At 52.6% G+C, this 10899-nt stretch overlaps 2 protein-coding genes across 4 annotated transcripts in view; both read left to right on the forward strand.

The window, feature by feature from the left end:
- NUP62 (nucleoporin 62) overlaps positions 1–10899 on the forward strand; it is a 28896-nt gene that overhangs the window by 13647 nt on the left and 4350 nt on the right. Inside the window, exon 2 of one of the 3 annotated variants that reach the window (XM_074316067.2) lies at positions 9768–9838. The exons of the other annotated variants lie outside the window; for them this stretch is intronic. The gene's annotated coding sequence lies outside the window, so the exon portion shown is untranslated. The remainder of the gene's footprint in view (positions 1–9767; positions 9839–10899) is intronic. 3 annotated transcript variants of the gene reach the window in all.
- The window catches only part of IL4I1 (interleukin 4 induced 1), a 34611-nt gene that overhangs the window by 8709 nt on the left and 15003 nt on the right, over positions 1–10899 (forward strand). The gene's annotated exons all lie outside the window — the stretch shown is intronic.

Here is a 10899-nt window from a genome sequence, read left to right on the forward strand (position 1 = left end):
GCCAGGGAAGACCTCACTGAGTAGGTGACATTTCCTCAAAGACCTGAAGGAGGTAAGGGAGAGAGCCATGGAGACATCTGCAGGGAGAGCCGTCAGAGAGCGGGAGCAGCAAGTGCAAAGGCCCTGAGGCAGGAGTTCTATAGATGCATGGAGAACAGCAAGAAGGCCGGTGGGGCTGGAGTGGGTGAGAGGCAAAGAATGGTTGGAGATGAGGGCACCTTTTGGCTATTGTGAACATTTTAGTACAAGTTTTTGTTTGACTGCGTGTTTTCAATTCTGGTAGTTTTTCCTTGATGACATTTGAATAACACTCTGGGATTTTGAGGGTGGTGGCCAGGCCATGTTGTCTTTGTTTGCCCAGCACAAGGCCTGTCCTGTCCTAAGTCTCAGCGAATGTTTGTTGACTGGCTGAATGAGGTATATTTGTGAATTACCCAACACGTGCTGGTACACAGTGGGTGCTGAATGGTTAGTGCTTTTATCACTGTTTTTTAATTAAGGCAGTTGATGTATCAGATTGGTAGAACTTTCCTAATCTCCGGTGCTGGCAGGTTGTAGGGAAATGGTTGTCTCGGGCACTGCCAGTTAGAATAAAAAGGGCAATTTGGTAGTCCCTGGTAAAACCAAAACGCAAGCATGCATTTCTGGATCTCTGCCCTGGAAAAATGCCTGTGCCTGTTAGCACCATCTGAAAGCCCTAGGCGTGTATGAGCGTGCCTGCTGCCGTATTGTTTATCATAAAGGAAACTTGGAAGCATCCTGAATGTTCATCAGTACAGGCACAGATGAGTAAAATGTGGCGTGGGTGTACCGTGGGCTGATTGACAGCAGCTAGAAGGAATGAAGAACGTGTTGGGAAAAGGACAAGTTGTAGGGTGACATAGTGTGATACGCTGCGTAATCGGAAAAATATGTGGATAAAAACATTTCCTCTGGCTGTGAATACACACAACTGTATAGATAACAGATACATAGCAGCTCCCGACAGGGATTACCTCGCAGCTGTGGGGATCAGGATGGAGGATAGTGATCAGGGGGACCTTAGCTTTGTCGCTGAAGTTCAAAACAACCTTTTAACGAAAGGGCTGATGTATTAACTGTGTAGTTAATATGTACAAGTTAAAAATGCAGTTAAGTAGCGGGGAAAAACCTTTCACTACAAGAGAGAAACAAAACAGTTCTTGGCAAAAAAAAAAAAAAGTACCCAGCACCAGAGTATTTCTCAGATCTCTTCCAGTCATTTTATTTAAGAGTGGTGGTTCTAGAATCTTCCTTACTCTTCTGGTTGTTTCCTGACTTCTTTTCCACACATGCCTTACCTGATTTGTTTTCCCTTTGGGGGAAATAGCTGTTTGTCCCACCACCTGAGCTCCTTGGGGGACAATTCCAGGCCTCAGGAGCGGGGAGGAGAATGTAATTGCTAATTAGACGTGAAGTGACTTCTTGGGGGTAGAGATAGTATATTCAAGGGATGGACGGAAGAAGAGAGGAGGTTGAGAACCTGTGAATCCAAGAAGCATTTAGGTACCACCCGCTTAAGGCCACCCCTGAGCCCGCAGGATGTTGGCACCTCCCAAGTCGGCTCCCCTCTGAGAACCTGCTTCCCCCTGTCCCAGGAGGGTAATAGGCCTGCTTAGAATGCTTTCTAAGTGAAAAAAGGACAGCGCACCTGGCACCTTTTGTGTACAAAGGGAGGGGGTGCAAACCGTGCATTTGCTTAAATGCATAGGAAATCTCTGGAAAGAGGCACGAGAAACCTAACAGCTTGTCTCCAGGAGTGAGAGCTGGTGGCTGTGGGGACAAAGGGATAATGGAGACCACAGTATTCCCTTTAGATCTTTCAAATGTAAAGCCATGTGAACAAACTACCTATTCAGAAAAAGAATTTAGCTTTCACTTTAAAAACAGCCAGCGCTGTGTTATTGGGTAGGTTGAGAAACGCAGCACATATGAGGAAGCCTCCTTGGTAGTTAGCATGCCCGAATCGTGCGGTAAACCTGGGGGGATCCCTTCACAGGGCTCAGCCGCGGACAGGCCGGCAGGGAGGCTTCCATGGCCCCTCCCCCTGAGGAGCAGACGGACAGACACGCCCCCAGGCTTTCTGTCTGCGTAGGTTCCTAATACTGAATGCAAGTGGGTTATGGGGGGGGGAGGCTGGTCCTTGGGGAGGAGCAGGCGAGAGGAAGTTAGGACCAGGGGTCCCAGGCGGGTGCCTCCATCCCCTGTCCAGGCTGGGGACACCTTGTGCTGTGGCAGAGATGGCCTTTAGATAGAGGTGAGCGCTGAGATTTCTGTGCTGCTGATCTGCCTTAGGAAAACAGTTATGCCCCTCTCGGGGGCTCCTGCCAGAGGGGTTGGCCATGCCCACCAGGCAGGATGGTTAGACACGACCTGGACAGAATAGCCCAGGCCACCACTGGCTCCTGCGAGTCTCCCCCCAACTCCCAGCAGCCTGAGTGAGTCTCTGAAAACAAATCAGAGCACGCTCCTGCCTCAGCCTTTGTGCCGTCTCTCTGTCCAGTGTCGTCTTCGACCTGGGCCAGTAGAGACCGCCTTGGCTAAGAGCTGGTTAGCATGCCATTCGTTGCTTATCAATTGATGTCTATTCTTCCAGGGTATGCTCTCTGAGCTCCTCTGTTCCAGAGGCTTAGAGGGTTTTTCGAACAGCTTCAAGAGGTAAAGTATTTAAGAAGCAGTTGGTGGACTTGGGCCAAGCAGGCACTGAGTTCTGTTTGACATGTTGGTGAGACAGCCCGGGGGAGTGGTAGTGAGGGCAGCAGACAGGAAGTCCCGGCACCAATACGCGTGTCAGAGGTACCAGCCGGGCATTCGATACCAAGCTGGGCTGATGGTGGCCAAAGGCCAAGGTCCCCTGGGTCTCTGATTTTTCCCCTTTTCTCTCGTCTTCCCACCTCTCTGCTCCCCTCCCTTTCGCCTCCTCTGCTCTCCAGTCAGTGGTTGCACTTCCTCCAAATCTTAAATAATTCCAAGGGAAAAGTTCCCCCCAGAGACAGCTCTTGTCCTTCCTGGGTACTGTCCCGTCTCAGCATTGTCAGCAGTGCCACCCGGTGGCTGTGGGCTGGATGCCAGGAGCCTTTGCTCCAGTCACTTCCCAGAACCTGCTTTAATAATTAACATTTCCTGGGCCCTCAGGATACACCAGGCATGTGCTGAGCGCCTGGCGCTGATCAGACGTTTCCTCTTCACAAAGACCACGAGATTCACAAGCTCCATCCCTCGTTTTCAGATAAGGAGACTGAGGCACGGGGGATAAGACTGGACTCTAGATCCCAGGGCTAGGCGTAGAGCAGCCAGGGCTCAGGCCCACAGGCTGTGTGTTGCCAGGTGACTGACAGAAAAGGACAGGCAGGGCCCCTGTCGGAGCGCACAGAAATGCAGTCTGGACTTGTAATGCCAGCTACGGGCCTGCTGTCCCAGGCCCCTCCCGGCCCCTCCGTGGACTCGCAGAGCTGGATTCATATTCCTGAGCCCCATTGAGGAGCCCTCAGAAATTGAGCCCTTAGGCTGGGCTCCTGGCTGCCCGAAATGAAGTAGCGTTTCTGTTATAAATGAAGCGATGGCAGCTCTCGGCCCCAGTGGATGAGTCTCGTTGTGGGAGGGTCACTCAAAGCTTCTGAGGGGAGCAGATGAACGGCAGTAGTGGCGCCAGGAAGGAAAATGGCGTCATGGCGTTGTCTTCAGTAGGTGGACTAGGCTAGCGTCTCCCTCTGTGACGGGGCCCCCAACTCCACCTCCTCACAGCACGCTGCTATGCAGAGGCTGGCCTGTGTATGTGCCTCCCTCTGCCACCCATCTGCCCAGAGGACCTCATTCATCCTTTAAGACGATTCTGTCATCTCTTCCTCCCCTGCCCCAGGCAGAACTTCAGATTTTAGCCCCAGAAAGATCGGGATTCTCATCCTGGGACTAATGTTGGCTGCCATGTGACCTTGGAGAAGTCATGTCACATCTCTGAGCCATTTCCCATCCATGGAGGGTTCAGTGTGCTGCTCCCTGGTGCCCCTGGCCCAGGACTGGTTATACAGGCAGTGCTCAGTAAGTGGTAGTTACTAGCTATCGGTCAGTCGGTCAGTCACAATCACTGAGGGCCTGCTGCGTGCCAGGCACTACCCTAGGTGCTGGGGGTGCAGCCGTGAACAAATGGGGATGTTCTGCCCGTGGGACCAACACCATCACCTTCACCTGCCCTCAGTGCTCTTAGGCCACCTGGTCGCTTTCTCCATCATAGATGGCCTGTCATTGCTGGGTGTCACATCCACGCCTCTGATGAGCTCACCCCTGTGGGAGTTGGGGGGCAGGGTCCGGATTTTCAGAATCACAGCTCACTGTTCTTTCCACACCAGCTCCCCAGCTGCTGGGGCCCAGCGACTGCCGTACCCCTGTCCCCTCGCCCCGATGCAGAGACGGGCCCCATTACCTCTCACTCCAGCCTCTTGGTCAACCCCCACTCCAGGATGTGTTACCCGTCCGTTTATCTAGATTGAGATCCATCCATCCTGTTCTTCCTCCCTCCCTCACCCCTGTATTAGGTTCCTGTTGCTGCTGTAAAAAGTTATCACAAACTTTGTGACTTAAAACACCACAGATTGATCCTCTTACAATTCTGGAGCTCAGAAGTCTAAAATGGATCCACGGGCTATATTCCTTCTGGAACCTGAGGGAGAATCTATTGTTTTGCCTTTTCCAGCTTCTCAGGGCCACGTGCATTCCTTGGCTTGTGGCCCTTCCTCGGTCTCCAAAGCCAGCAGCATACCACGTCTTCAGCCGTTCTCCCGTGGTCACATCTCCCTCTGACTCTCCTCCCTTGCCTCTCTATTTCACTTAGGGATCCTTTTGATTCCACTTGAGGGCTCTGTGACAATGACACTTGCCCCTCAGCCACTCTGGCCGCCCACAGTGTCATCCCACCCAAGGACTTTGTTCTGGCTGCCCCCTCTTGCTTCCAGTATGCCTCAGCTAATCCCCTCCCCCCCACCGGCGCCCCTATCCCCTTTCCTTGCCCTACTTTCTCCTGTTCCACGAGCTTAGCCTCTTCCGACATGATACATGATTTCTTTGTGGCGCCTGTTTTCCTGGCTGTCTCCCCTGCTGGACTGTAAGCTCCAGGAAATCAGGGATGCCTCTGTCTCATTCACAGCTGTATTTCCAGGGCCTTAAACGGTGCCTGTACATTAGGTGCTCGAAAATATTTGTTGTATGAATGAACATTTGTGCTGCAAAGGATTTTTTTACTCTTTGTGACTCCCGCTTCCCTCCCCCCGTCCCCTGAGGGATGGGCCTTTAGTTTTATCTATGTGTTGTCATCACTCTACAGAGTGGAGCTGAGTATATATTAAAGTTAGGAGTTGGAGTTGGCAAAAAAACTAAAGAGAAAGGTAAGGTGAGTGGACCTGGTAAAGCTGGAGGTGACAGTAGATAACCCTGGTCCCCAGCTGGGGAATGGGTTGTGTCTGTAGGTCAGAATCCTGGGTGGGTCTTTCTCTGATTCCCCTGGGCTGGGAAGGCGAGTGGATGTGGTTTGGAAAATGGGCAAATGTGGGGCAGGCGGCTCAGCCAGTAACTCCCTGGGCGACCCCAACGCAGCTCTTCTCCCTTTGGGCCTCAGATTCCCCAGGGGCGAACTACATGTGGCCGCAGCGCAGCCCAAGCACGCCTCCCACGTTTTCCAGGAAAAGCCCCATTTCTCTAGTCTCTGTTCCTCCTGCTTCCCCTGAGCACTGTCAGCTTCTCTTTTAGGAAAGCTCGCGGCTGTAGTAAAAGTGGGGACTCGGAGCTCATCGTGGTGTTTGTTCAGCCACATTTGTGAGAAATCCCTAAGGTCCTGATGTTGATGGCTTTGTTAATTAACCGGGACAGACCCTGCAGAACCGTCACTTCATTTCATTCTGGTGCAAACTTACACCTTCCCCACATTGAGGTTCTCTCTCCTTGTCCCCAGAGTTCTGGCTCAGGCCCTGGGCTCTTGGCCTGGACCATCGCCAAGCCTCCTGCCAGCCGCCCACCCTGCGGCCCACCCCGTACGTGTATGTGGCCCAGGCGTCCTCCCAACCTTCAAGCCCCTCCAAATGAAGTCCGAGCCATTAGCATGGCATCTGTGCTCTGCCAGCTCCTCCCCTCGCATCACGCGCACAGTACACAGCTCCGTCAGCGATCGCCAAGACCACCCTCAGGCCTAGTGGTTCTCTCGCAGGACTCGACTCAGCAAAGCTGTTAGACTCACAGTTACAGCAAAAGGATAGAGATTCACGTCAGCAAAGGGAAAAGGTGCACAGGGCAGAATCCAGGAGAGACCAGGTGTGAGCTCCCAGTTTTCAGTGAAGTCACACGGATAGTGCTTAAGCCTCCCAGCCGCGATGTGTGTGACCACACAGACAGAGTGTGGTCCACCAGGGCAGCCTTGCTGTCCAGGGTTTTCATTAAAGGTCAGGCAAAAGAAAAAGTCACATAAACATGGAGTACTTGTGTGACTGACCTTTGTTACTATCTCCAGCCCCTCCAGAGGTCAAGCTGATAACATAGGGCCGAGGCCCCACCTTAAAGACACTGTCAGGCAGGGTACTTCTAGGGCTTAGCCGTGATTCTGAGGGGCTGGGCAAGAGCCAGTCCTTTGTTTGGAATGTGCAGGGTTTGGACAAGCCAGGCCTGCCGAGTAGCCCTTCAGCACACACTGCCTCCAGCACACACTGCCTCCAGCACACACTGCCTCCAGCACACACTGCCTCCAGCACACACTGCCTCCAGCACACACTGCCTCCAGCACACACTGCCTTCAGCACACACTGCCTCCAGCCACAGCCAGTCAGAAGCACACCTGTTTCAGCCTCTTTCTGCCTTCACCAGGCCCCTCCCTTCCATCTCCTGGCTGATCCCACATCCTTCAACACTCAGCTTAGGCATGTGCTCCCTGGAACCCAGGCCGGGGTATGAGCCTCGTCCCTGCTGCCCTCCCCCGTCCTGGAGCCCTGGTATTGAAGCTGACATTTGCCTGTCTGGCTGCCTGGAGGACAAGGGGCCATGGCTTAGAAACCTCTCTGGGCTCCACTCTCCTAGTTTGTAAAGTGGACCTGCCCCAAATGGATCTGCTTTCAGGAGTAAGTGAGCAAGAATGCATCTAAAGCACATAGAACAGGTGGGAGTAATACATGTTCACTGTTGTTAACAGAGCCCTGCCATCTGGGGTTTGGAAACAGATGAGGCATTTAATAAATGGTGAACCATTAAACCAGACAAGCCCCCACAGAAGATAGTTTTTCTTGTGGTTTTTTAGTAGTATAAAAAGCAAAGAACTTACTATAAATGCTCTTCTGGAGAATTTTAGCTGTAATTTATTAATAGCAAAAGCCCTCAGCGGCTGACATCCTGAGAGTCAAGACACGTAGGTGGCTGCTAACAATAAACCCAGCTCAAGGTCGCTGTATAGTGACAGGTGTGTTCTCTCATGTAGGAAGGGCTCTGGCACAGGGCCGGGCACCGGCAAACCTGGAGCCTCTTGACACTGTGGCCTCTTAAGAGTAAAGGCCTTTCTCAGAAGAGCTTTGTAAAAATGCCAAGGCCAGGGTCCTGCCCCCATCTTTGATCTGGCAGCAGTCAGTGTACCTTTTGAACGCTGCCAGGTGCTAAAGCGCAGCGAGTGGAGAGCCACTGGCTTAGACCAGGCAGCCCACCAGGAGTGCGGGTGGCCGTCATCTTCCCAGAAACACAGCTGTGTGGAGGAAGAGACCCAGCAAAAAACAAGGGTCTGCAAGGAGGGAGGGGAGCAGTGGAAGCTGGGGTGGGTGGCTACAGTAGGTTTCCTCTGGCTCAGGTTAGGAGAGGATTCCCTGAGGACACCTCGAGAAATAAAATGGCCTGAAGGAGAGGAGAGGAAACAGGACTCGTGGACTCCTTGGAGCCAGGCACTTGGCTTCTCGGTTGTGACCTTGTTTGTTCTTCATAGTGGGAGGGGGTTGTCCTCATTACACATGGGGAAACTGAGGCATGGAGCGGCTCAGGAGTAACTTGCCCCAGGGCCCTCAGTAAGTGGCAGAAGCAGAATTCAAACCCAGATGGTGTCCTTGTGTTTGGAGATCAACTTTGGGCCTGAAAACGGGGGGCTGTCTTACAGCTGAACTGCACGGGCTGTTTTAGATGAAGGTGTTAGATGGAAGCTGGGGTACAGAATGGAGGCCATGCCCCAAAGCAGGACTGCTTGCCCTGTGACCAGATGGGCCCGTTAATGAAGTAGAAATAAAGGCAGTTTGTAATCCAGAAACCAGAGCGCAGGGCCCACTGGGGGATGAGTATCGGCAAGTTCCTTCAGTCTGAGCCTCTCTTCCTGGAACCATCTACACTGGGGCCCTCATTCCAACCTGCCTGGTAGGACAGTGAGCTCAGGGCCTGGCTGGGGAGTGTCCACAGCACAGGGCGGGGTCCACAGCTCAGGGCGGGACACAGCTGGGATTAGCTGCCCGGAAATCCCCGTCTCTGCATTGGAACTGGCACTTCTCATCTTGTAGTTTGAGGACCCGCTGAGCAGTGGCAGCAGACTGTGAATTCATATTAAACTTGAGGTCAGCCACAACCCCCAGTTGTTTTCCATGAGAACCTCTTCACAGCTGGGTGTCCACAGCCCCTCCTACTGAGTTAACCCTTTGCTGCCCACTCTTCCTTCCTCACCAGCTTCCAGAGGCTCTCACCAAAGTGAAAATGTGAGCATGTGCCTGCCTTTTGTGGGGTGGCAGTGACAGCACCCTAGCGAGTGCCCTACCATCAGTCACACTTCAGTGTGGTAGCTGCCACCCCACTGTCCTGATGAGAGAACTTGAACCCCAGAGAACTTTGCTGCCCCTTGTTGAGATCAGAGTGGTACAGAGTCAGGCCTCAATTCTGGCAGACACTTGCTGCTTCCCAGCTGTATTCATTAGTTCTGTGGCTGCTTTCACAGGTCATCGCAAATGTACTGGCTTAAAACAGTGCACATCAGTTCTCTACAGTTCAGATCAGAAGTCCGAAATCAGTCTCATGGGGCTACAGTCAGGGTGTCAGCAGGGTGGGTTCCTTCTGGAGGCTCCAGGGAAAATGTTTACTTGCCTGTTTTTTGTTTTGTTTTTTAAAGATTTTATTGGGGAGGGGAACAGGACTTTATTGGGGAACAGTGTGTACTTCCAGGCCTTTTTTTTTCCAAGTCAAGTTGTTGTCCTTTCAATCTTAGTTGTGGAGGGTGCCGTTCAGCTTCAGGTTGTTGTCCTTTCAGTCTTTGTCGTGGAGGGCGCAGCTCAGCTCCAGGTCCAGTTGCCGTTGTTAGTTGCAGGGGGCGCTGCCCACCATCCCTTGCGGGAGTCGAGGAATCGAACTGGCAACCTTGTGGTTGAGAGCCCACTGGCCCATGTGGGAATCGAACCGGCAGCCTTCGGAGTTAGGAGCATGGAGCTCTAACCGCCTGAGCCACTGGGCCGGCCCCTCCTTGAGTGTTTCTTTTTTAATAGGAGGGCATAGCTCACAGTGGCCCATGTGGGGATCGAACCAGCAACTTGGTGTTATCAGCACCACAGTCCAACCAACTGAGCTAACGGGCCGTCCGCCTTTTTCAGCTTTTTTTTTTTAGTATATCTCCTGTTGAAGCGAGCACTTATCCAGCTTTTAAAGGCCGCCCAAGTTCCTTGGCTCATGGCCCTCTGTCTCCAAGTTCAAGGTGCATCACTCCAACATCTGCTTCCATTGTCTTGTGGTCTCCTCTAGTCAAATGTCGCTCTGCTCTATTTTTTAAGGACGCTCAAGATGACATTCAGGACCCATCGTTTAATCCAGGATAGACTCATCTCAAGATTCTTAATCACACGTGAGAATTCCTTTTGCCACATATGGTAACATATTCCCAGGTTCCAGAGCATGTTTGGGGGGACCATATCTTTGGCATGGCTCTTCAATTGTGTTTTTCCATTATACAAACAGACTGAACATTTGGAAACTACTGCAAATTAAAAAGGAGACAATCCGCATGCAGTCCCATCACCCAGACACAGCCCCTGTCCACAGCTTGGTGTATTTCCTTCCTGCCCTCTTTCTTCATAGTTTCTGTTTTCCACACCTGAGCTCACATCGCACTAGTAAATTTGTATTCTGCTTTGGTCCCTTTGTTGTCATTTGCTACATCTCTTGTGTGTTGTCGGAGGCCATTTCAGTGGACATATGCATACATATCTTCTCTTATGTCTGTTATCAACTCAGTCCTCTAATTGGGTGCAGGGAAATGCAGCGGCTGCACTAGGCAAGAAGGCCTGAGGCCTGGGGTCAGCCCCTGGCTCCACCCCATGCTAGCTGGGTGACCCTGGGTAGACGGCCGCAGCCTCCGAGCCAGTTTCCTCATCTCGGACGTGGAGACAGAATCCCTGCCTCCCACAGGAGAGGGGGCATCCGAGAGCAGCCATGTGTTTCTCCCAAGCGCGCCTCCCCGTGGGGGCCGTGGGTGCTCGCCTGTGACCAGTTACCCCAAACACCTCCATCCCTGCTCCCTCTGACCCATTCCTCATCAAGTATCCTTTGACTTTCCAGCTAACAGATGGTTCTGCTTGGAGCTTTTTTATCTAGAAACTACAGAAATCCAGTCAGTTTAAACTGGTTGTGCTGACTCAGAGCGTCTGGGGAAGATGGAGCGGGGCTGCAACGTGACGGCCCCTTCCGGGCATCCATGCTTCCTCTCCCTCCCCTGCTGTTCTCTCTGGTGGCTGCTCGTTGTCTCCCGAGGCAGGTGGCTGAGCGGGTGGGGTTGGGGGTGCCCCAGGTGCACATCCTCTGTGCCCTGCACCTGCAGATGAAGGAGGCCACCTGCTCTGGAGTGCCTGGGGACAAATCCTAGAGGAGTCTCTGGCTGGCCGGCTCAGGTTTCCATGTCTCCTTGAC

Source organism: Rhinolophus sinicus, chromosome 8, assembly GCF_057876585.1.
Source record: "Rhinolophus sinicus isolate RSI-liver-muscle chromosome 8, RSI-T2T, whole genome shotgun sequence".
Lineage (NCBI taxonomy): Eukaryota > Metazoa > Chordata > Mammalia > Chiroptera > Rhinolophidae > Rhinolophus > Rhinolophus sinicus.